This window comes from Arachis hypogaea, chromosome 11, assembly GCF_003086295.3.
Source record: "Arachis hypogaea cultivar Tifrunner chromosome 11, arahy.Tifrunner.gnm2.J5K5, whole genome shotgun sequence".
In the NCBI taxonomy this organism is placed as follows: Eukaryota; Viridiplantae; Streptophyta; class Magnoliopsida; order Fabales; family Fabaceae; genus Arachis; species Arachis hypogaea.
This window is the reverse complement of record NC_092046.1, coordinates 75,315,788-75,325,093: the sequence shown is the minus strand read 5'-3', so window position 1 is coordinate 75,325,093 and position 9,306 is coordinate 75,315,788. Positions and strand designations below refer to the sequence as shown.

The window sequence follows — 9,306 nt, the reverse complement described above, 5'->3', positions numbered from 1 at the left end:
TTCTAAAAGTTAAAAATTAAAGTTAAATGATATTCTTTTAACAAAATTAATATAAAACACAATAAACATAAAGATTTTAAAAAAATTATTCTTACGTATGAGAATATTACGATTTATTATATTGTATATTGTAAGACCCCAGATTTTGAAAATTAAACTATTTATAATTTATTTTATTTATTCAAGAATATATTTTCAGAAATTTTTATATTAATTAAATACTTTCTTATTATTGATTTAAAAATTTTAGTGATTGAAAAAAATAATGAGAATTTTATCTGCTTTAATCTGAACAGTCAGATTTTAAATTTTATTTTATGATTTATAAAAAATTAATTTAATTATCTCTAGTTATTGAATGGAGTCTTTATTTAAAAATAAATTTGTAAATTGATAATTAGTATAGTACTTTTATAAATATTAATATTGGATTAAAATTAATTTTTAATTTACTCTACAACCCCTAAATTTTATTAAAATTATCTCAACTACCCTAATCCTAACCCTAATTTCAAAACACACACAAAACCCTAATTTTTCTACGCTAACTCTCCTAACACTCACTCTACCTCCACATCCCCCTTTCCCCAAAAACACCACAACACTCAGCTTCAGTAAACCACAGAAAAAAATAAAAGAAAAGGAAGAGAGAGCGAGATCCGAGAGAGAGAGAGAGAGAGGAGAGGGAAGAGTGTTGCCGGAGGGGGCCTGGCACCATCGCCGTCGCACCGCCGTCATCATGCCATCTCACCGTTCATGCCCGCCAACGTCCAGGGAGCCAAGAGTCTGCGTCGTCGTCACCGCGAAGAGGGAGAAGACGCGAGCTAGAGGAACTGTGCTAGTCACCGCCACTGTCACCTTTGGGGAAGCCATCGCCATGCACGCCGTCGCTGGAGGAGCAAAACGCGACAGAGGGAAGGAAGCCCGCGGCACCGTCGCCGATCTGCATGTGCTGTCGCTGTTAAGTTGCTCCACCGCCGCTACTTGCCATTCTGAGTTACTGCACCGCCACTGCCGTTGTGATGGTTGCCTCTGCCTTCGATATAAGCACCTCTGCTGGAGCCTAGTTGCCGTTTTACTCTCCAGAAGTCGTCACTGGAGCTGCGGCTGCTCTGCTCTCGATTTCTTTAGTGCAGTAAGTTATTTTCCTTCGAAACCTTTATAGTCGCTATTTAGTTATGTGTTCCTGAGGTTTTTGCGGCATTATTTGCCATAAGGTTGAGTGTTGGTGATTGCATGTCGTGTTTGAAGTCGTTGTTGTTGCTTCAGAAATGGTTAGACGCTGTGGCTATTGCAGGACGCAATGAAAAAGGGGTTCTTAAACTTAATTTACTGCTAAGAATTGTTTTAAGTCGATATTAATAGTGAAAATATATTTTTATGATTTTGCAAATTTTATGAATTGAATTGAGTTGCCTAGAATTAATATAAATGCTAGTTTGAATGGTTTATTTATTTATTGGAAATGTTTAGTTGACTTTTGTACTTGATTTAAGGTCATTATGATGATTATTGAATTGTGACGGTTTCTGATTATTAAGTTAGAAATTCGATTTGATTAAATAATATGTAAAATGATTTTTGATATTGAAACTAGTCCGAGTTATTGGAGTTATTGGAAATGATTGAAAAGAGGTTGAGAATGGTTCGGTTGGGACCCGAAAAGGGTGGCAAAGTCCAAGTTTTAGGGGAGATGCTGTCGAAATTTTATTATGAAAGTTAAGACTTTGTTTATTTAGAAAAAGGTTGGACTTGAGAAATCGTATTGCTTGGTTTTTGATTTATTAAGAAAAGATTTATGCTTGGGTTTGATTTATTAAGGAAAAACTTTATGTTTTTAGTGTGATTTGTTAAAAAAAAAGATTATGTATTGAGTTTTTACTCATTAAAGAAGACTTTATGTTGAGTTTGATTAAAGAACTATATTTTAAGGAATTATAATTTAAGGAGTTTATTAATTTTAAAGAACAAGTTTGATTGTCGTCCTCCCTAAACTCTCGAGACTCCGTCGTGAGATTTACTTAATAAATGATTCTTTTTAGTCTTTTGAAAAAAGTTTAAATCTGAAATGGTTTTAAAGTTGGTGTTGGTTTTAAATAAAAATGATTTGAGTTCAGATTGTTGAGAAGAAGAAAGAAAGGGAAAAGAGAACACGGCACGTGTGATTTATGAAATGATTAAAAGGTCATGAGAGGGTGACGGAAAGTAAGTGGTTAAGGTGATGATGTGAAAATGTTAAGCCGTGGGCTTTATGTGTGAATGATTGTGCGCGGATGCCCGTGTATATGGAATGGCTTCCAGGAGAAAGGGGCATATGCTTCAGCTGGAGAATCAGATCCTACAAGTACTTGCAGAGGTCATGTTCGGCATACTTCAGCTGGAGAATCAGTACCTGCAAAGGTTTGGGACCTTACAGAGGTTATGCCGTTGGAATGCCTTATTTGACTTGCGAGTCGGATTGCGTCGAGTGCGGGTCGAAATTGACAAATGAGCTCATTACCTGCGTTAGGGATAGACATGCATCATGTTGCATTTGTGTGCTTTGTTTGGATGTGCTTAAGTGTTTTAGTTTGCTTATTTGATGAATTCTGTTTAACTGGTAACTGTTTTGTATATGTGTTTGCCTTGAATTTGATTGTGTTTGTGATTGATTATGTTAAAATTGAGTTTCGATGGTGAATTATTTTTATTTGGGCCAGAGGCCAAGATTTGGTTATGTTTGGGTTAGAGGCCATGATTGACTGTATTAGAGATAAGTTTTGATTAAAATATTATTTTATATTATAATTTTTGTAAGAGAAATACAAATTTTAGATTTGAATAATAAGCTGATAATCACTATATTTTGAAAATAGTTTTAGTTACAATATCTTCTTACGACAATTCTTAAAAATCCTCTACTGAGAACCCTTTTGAGGACGATGTTCTCACTCCCTTATAGACTTTTTTTCAGGAAATGGACGAAGACGCTTATGAAGAGTTTTTTTTTTAGTTTAACTTATGCGATATGGATGTATTAATTTAGTTATTATTATTTTAGTTATTATTATTTTTCCCTCGCCATTAATATAATTTTTGTAAGAGGGATAGAAGTTGTATGATTTGTATGTATCTAATATGTATAAGTTACTTGAGTAAAGAGTTTTGTTTATGTATATGCTTGTTTATTTTATTGTAAAAGTATTTTTCCAGTTTTTCAAATAAAATAGCGATACGCGATACGATTTTGAGTCAAAGGTTCATATTTTATTATTAAGTACATGAAGTTGTCGTAATACCTCTTACTATCAGAGTAGCGCAACGGGAAGCGTGACATTCTGATAGTGAGGGTGTTACATTTACCAGAGGCCATGATTGACTCGATTAGAGATAAGTTTTGATTAAAATGTTATTTTATATTATAATTTTTGTAAGAGAAAAATGAATTTTAGATTTGAATAATAAGTTGATAATCACTATATTTTGAAAATAGTTTTAACTACAATATCTTCTTACGACAATTCTTAAAAATCCTCTACTGAGAACCCTTTTGAGGACAATGTTCTCACTTTCCTACAGACTTTTTTTTTCAGGAAACAGACGAAGACGCTTATGAAGAGTTTTTTTTAGTTTAACTTATGCGATATGGATGTATTAATTTAGTTATTATTATTTTTCCCTCGCTATTAATATTATAATTTTTGTAAGAAGGATAGAAGTGGTATGATTTGTATGTATCTAATATGTATAAGTTACTTGAGTAAAGAGTTTTGTTTATATATATGCTTGTTTATTTTATTGTAAAAGTATTTTTCTGGTTTTTCAAATAAAATAGTGATACGGTTTCGAGTCAAAGGCTCATATTTTATTATTAAGTATATGAAGTCGTCGTAATACCTCTTGCTATCAGAATGACGCAACCGGAAGCGTGACATTCTAATAGTGAGAGTGTTACATATATTATCTTTATACTACAAAACAAAAGATGGAATTCTATATCTTATTTTTGTTATTTATTTTTTTTAGTAGTTATTCATTAATAAATGTTGAATTAACGATTCTGTTTATTATATTTCAATATTTATTTCATTTATATTCAACAAGTTGTCTAAATTCAAACCGATTCTCTTAAATAGTTAAATCCCTTCTTAATCACATGGTTAGAATCGTTTAAACTCAAAAATTTTAAATCCTAAAGTTTGCAAGGTAAAAAAAATACAATAAAATAAATTAGAAATCTTAATAAAATAAAATAGTTTAAAAAATAGGATATACAAGAAAAATAATATTACATGGCCCATGAAGTAGAAGAAGAAAGATAAAAAAAATAATCATAAAGGTTAACATAATATTGGGTTATCAGATTATTTAAAAAATTAATCAACAAATGTTCTTATTTTATCATATTTTTGATGTTAGATGTCAATTTAATAATTAGTAAAAGATAATATTATTCAATGTAAAACAGATTAAAAATAAAAAATAAATTAACAAAAAATTCATGGGACATTTTTCCTCTACATTTGGTAAGTGCAAATTTTTTGTTGTGGGTATTAAATTTAATTAATTTTTTTTTGTAATATAATTTATTTATTTTAATTTAAATATAAATAAATTTACATGTATTTAAATATTAAATCTAACACTCTACATGATCAATAGTCTAGAAAATTAACATATTAATATTTTAACCGACTATTAGTAAGTACAGACTTTCTTGCGTTCTTTACATGTCAATTAAATAATCAGTGCCATATACTAAATAAATAATATTATAGAAGACAAAATAAATAATTTATTTGTAATATAATTTATTTATTTTAGTTTAATTTAAAAATAAATCTTCATGTACTCAAATTTTAAATACAATATTCTACGTAATTAATAATTTAAAATAAAAAATAATATTATCTTTTACGAAATAGTTAAACAAAATGAATTAACAAAATATTTATGAGACTTCTTCAGTTCATCATTAATAGGTATAAATATGTTTAAAACAATAAAAAATACACATAAAATAAAAAAAATCAGTTTCTTCCTTAAATTAAATTGATGAGAGAAAAAGACATAGCACTATCTTTGTATACGAAAGGTTGGGGAAAAATTAAAAAGATAAAAGAATGATTGAAAATATTGGTTGGATAAGTAAATTAAAGAGAAGAAAAATATAGGTGAAAGTTATACAGAAATTCAATAAGTGCAACAAAATTAAACAAAATTTGTAACTATGGAGGTGATGCAATCGAAGATGTTGAAGATAAAAAAAAAGGGATGACATCAAGAGAAACACAGCAAAGTGCATCGAGCAGTCAAAAGAGAAGTAGCAAGAATGGATGAAATTATAAAAGAATGAAATAGAAAATATATATTCTTTATGATTACAAAAAAAAAAAAAACTCTAATAGAAGAATTAGAATGAGGCTAAACTTCTAATTAGACCATCAGAGTACAATATCCCTAGACATAATCAAAATTACACAATACAAAAAAGATTAACATAAAACTAAACAAAAAATAATTTAGATGAATACCTCAGAATATAATAAGATCCGTAAAAAAATTATTTATCACCACTGATTACACACTTTTGGCTTCTAATTAATTTTTTTCTTATTTTATATATGGTTCCGAAAATCAATCTTTTGGCATAGTCGTTATCTAGTTTAAGACGTCATAAAAACTTATAAATAATTATTCCATAGGAAGAAGCATTCAGAAGATAAGTAAGGGGAATCGGAAAAAGGGTGAAAACATTAAAAATGGATATTGTGAGTAAAGAATTAAACAGAGGTTATGCGTGAAATTTTTGTAACGGTTAGAGAAATAAATAACTGCAAAATAATTTTAAAAATTATGTTAGTAGTGTTAAAATAAGAATAGAAAATTAGACACTAAACTATATGTATTGACATTATATATTATTATAGAAAATTATATTATAGAGTACAAAATAAATAATTTTTTGTAATATAATTTATTTATTTTAGTTTAATTTAAAAATAAATCTTCATGTACTCAAATTTTAAATACAATACTCTACATAATTAATAATTTAAATAAAAATAATATTATTACTTACGAAATAGTTAAACAAAATAAATTAACAAAATATTTATGAGACTTCTTTAGTTCATCATTAATAGATATAAATATGTTTAAAACAATAAAGAATATATATAAGATAAAAAAAATTCAGTTTCTTAAATTAAATTGATGAGAGAAAAAGATATAGCACTATCATTGTATACGAAAGGTTGGGGACAAATTAAAGAATAATAGAATGATTGAAAATATTGATTGGGTAAGTAAATTAAAGAGAAAAAAATATAGGTGGAAGTTATACAGGTATTCAATAATTGCAACAAAGTTAAATGAAATTTGTAACTATGGAGTCGATGCAATCAAAGGTGTTGAAGATAAAAAAAAAGGATGACATAAAGAGAAATACAGCTAAGTGCATCGATCGATAAAAAGAAAAGCAGTAAGAATGGATGAAATTATAAAATAATGAAATAGCAAAGATATATTCTTTATGATTACAAAAAAAATACTCTAGTAGAAGAATTAGAATGAGGCTAAACTGGTGATCAGACCATCAGAATATCCATAGACATACTCAAAACAATGTAATACAATAAAAATAAAGATTAACATAAAACTAAACACAAAATAATTTAGATGAATACCTCAGAATATAATAAGATTCATAAAAAAATATTTATCCCCACTGATTAAACTCTTGTTAGCTTCTAATTAATTTTTTTTCTTATTTTATATATGATTTCGAAAATCAACCTTTTGGTATAGTCGTTATCTAGTTTAAAACGTCATAAGAACTTATAAATAATTATTCCATACGGAGAAGCGTTCAGAGGATAAGTAAGGAGAATCGAAAAAAGGGTGAAAATATTTAAAAGGAAGATTGTGAGTAAAGAATTGAACAGACGTTATGCGTGAAGTTTTTGTAACTGTTAGTGAAATAAATAACTGCAAAATAATTTTAAATTATGTTAGTAAGGTTAAAATAGGAATAGAAAATTGGACACTAAACTTTATGTATTGGCATTATACATTGTTATAGTTGGCATTATATATTGTTATAGATATGCATTGGCATTATATATTGTTATAGATGATAAATATTTTTTATATTATTTTTTTCTGTTTCGATTTCTCATACATGTTATATTTTTAGAGTTCTTATTACTTCTTAATTCATATGAGTCTTCTTTTTTTAGTGTTTGACTTTCACCCTGTAGGACATGCCCTACCAGTTGGGACTCAGGATCGATGGTGATCCTGTTAGTGGCTGCATCGGTGGGTGGAAACAGCACTATTAGGAACGATCCATTGAGGACTTCTGCTAGCAGTTACTGGGTGCTGTTCCTGTCCTAGAGGACAGACAGTCACAGACCAAGTGGACTGTTAAGCTCACATGGTTCCAGAATACGGTTTGTGGAGAGTTGGAGTAGGACGCCACTGAAGAGCACCTATTGTGGTACACGAGAGGGTATATCATGCAGGTGATTGGGAGTATCTTATTCCTGGATGCATCTAACTCTTGAGTACACATCAGGTGGCTCCGCCTCCTAGAGGACCTTGATAGATGTGGTAGGTTATCATGGGGCTCAGCTGTACTGGCATGGTTGTACTGCCAGATGTGTCGTGCCACAGAGCATGGCCAGCTCATTTTGGATGGTTGTGTGAGTTTGTTGCTATCTTGGGCCTATCACCATATTTCGATGCTCCCGCCCGATGGATTTGATACTCGTCGATTTCCACTTGTTGAGAGGTGTTATTCATTTTTGTACTTTTATTTATTAAATTCATTAATTAGTTAATAAAATTGAGCAATAATGTGTAATCATTCGCGGTATTGTAGGTTTGTTGCGTACCGGCCAGATAATGCTAGGGATGAGCACAGACTTAGGCATTACAGGCGTACTCTGAAAGGGATAGGCATCCTGAATGTAAGTGATAAAGATTTAAGTTTTACAATTCTATGTTAATTAATTTTGAATGTTGTATATGATGCATCCTACGGTATTGTTAACAGGTTGAGTGGATGCCGTATGCTGACCTACAGCTGCATGGTCTAGTTCCACCAATGATTAAGGGTGGCAATGGGTAGGGCAGGGTAGGGTTTGGAGCCAACCCTAACCTTACCCGCTCTTAATCCGCGGGTACCCGACCCTATCCGCGGGTTACAAAAAAAAAAGATGCAACGTTATTATATAATTTGATGATAATTTAAAATAGAACTGACTTTTATGTAAAAAAAATATTAAATTATCAATTAATGATCTTCTTTTAATGACTAAGGTTCTTTTGCATTTAGTGAGAGGTCTTTGGTTCAATATCCACTTAAAATATATTTTTATATAAGTATATAACATATACATATATAGGGTGCGGGTTGGTCGGGTAGGGCTGAGGCTCAACCTGCACCCTACCCGACCTGCACGTGAACCCTACCCTACCTACTACAGATCGGGTTGTCAACCCTATCCGACTGGGTGTGGTCGGGTTGGGTACCCACTGGTAGGGTACATGTTGTCACCCCTACCGGTGATAGCTGAGGCTGAAGCCTCGGCGGCGATTGTATGCCCGCTCCTTTGCTTCGCTATTGTCGAGTGACATCAGGTCGACCGGGTGGTGCATTAGTTCGGGGGCCTGTAGCACATTCTGACCAGGCCATTGAACATTGACCAGATGCATAGGCACGATGGTCGATTCGGCCAAGGTGAGTGGTTCGCACATTTTCTTGGAGGTTGTCATGAGATGTGGGATGCCTGTGCCAACCATCGGCTACATATACACCATCATATAGACCTGTATTCTTCCCTTCCGTATATGATCTGGTATCCGCAGTGGGCCCACATAGAGTTGTTCGGTCGGAGTTACCAACACTTAGTGGCGAGCGGGGTTGTACCAGATGACTTGCCCATTCACCATTCAGATGCTCCAAATCTACATCACCCGGAGGATGGTGACCTTCCAGAGCTGCGGCCAGCTGCCGGGAGAGGGAGAGGTAGGGGCGGGGTAGAGGTAGAGGGAGAGGGAGACGTGGTAGAGGCAGGGGGATAATGAGGTTCACCACGACAGAGACTTCGTCAGCCCGCCAGTACATGGGGTAGAGGATGTTGGATGGGCCGAGAATGTTGGACAGACGGTTGGGAGTCTTTTAGGACCTGTCCCCGAAGACTACTTGTCTCTGAGACCACTTGAGTCACATCACTCGGAGGCCGGGACTTGTCACCAGGGGCATACATCGGATGCTGGCTCCGGTCTGCATTTTGACTTGGGGACCCATTTTGAGCTTCC

At 32.4% G+C, this 9,306-nt stretch overlaps 1 long non-coding RNA gene across 1 annotated transcript; it reads left to right on the top strand.

The window, feature by feature from the left end:
• Positions 1–502: 502 nt before the first annotated feature.
• On the top strand, positions 503–3,155 carry LOC112722238 (uncharacterized). The gene is made up of 2 exons (XR_011867615.1): positions 503–1,135; positions 2,942–3,155. It is a non-coding gene; the product is annotated as an uncharacterized lncRNA (long non-coding RNA).
• The last annotated feature ends 6,151 nt before the right edge of the window (positions 3,156–9,306 follow it).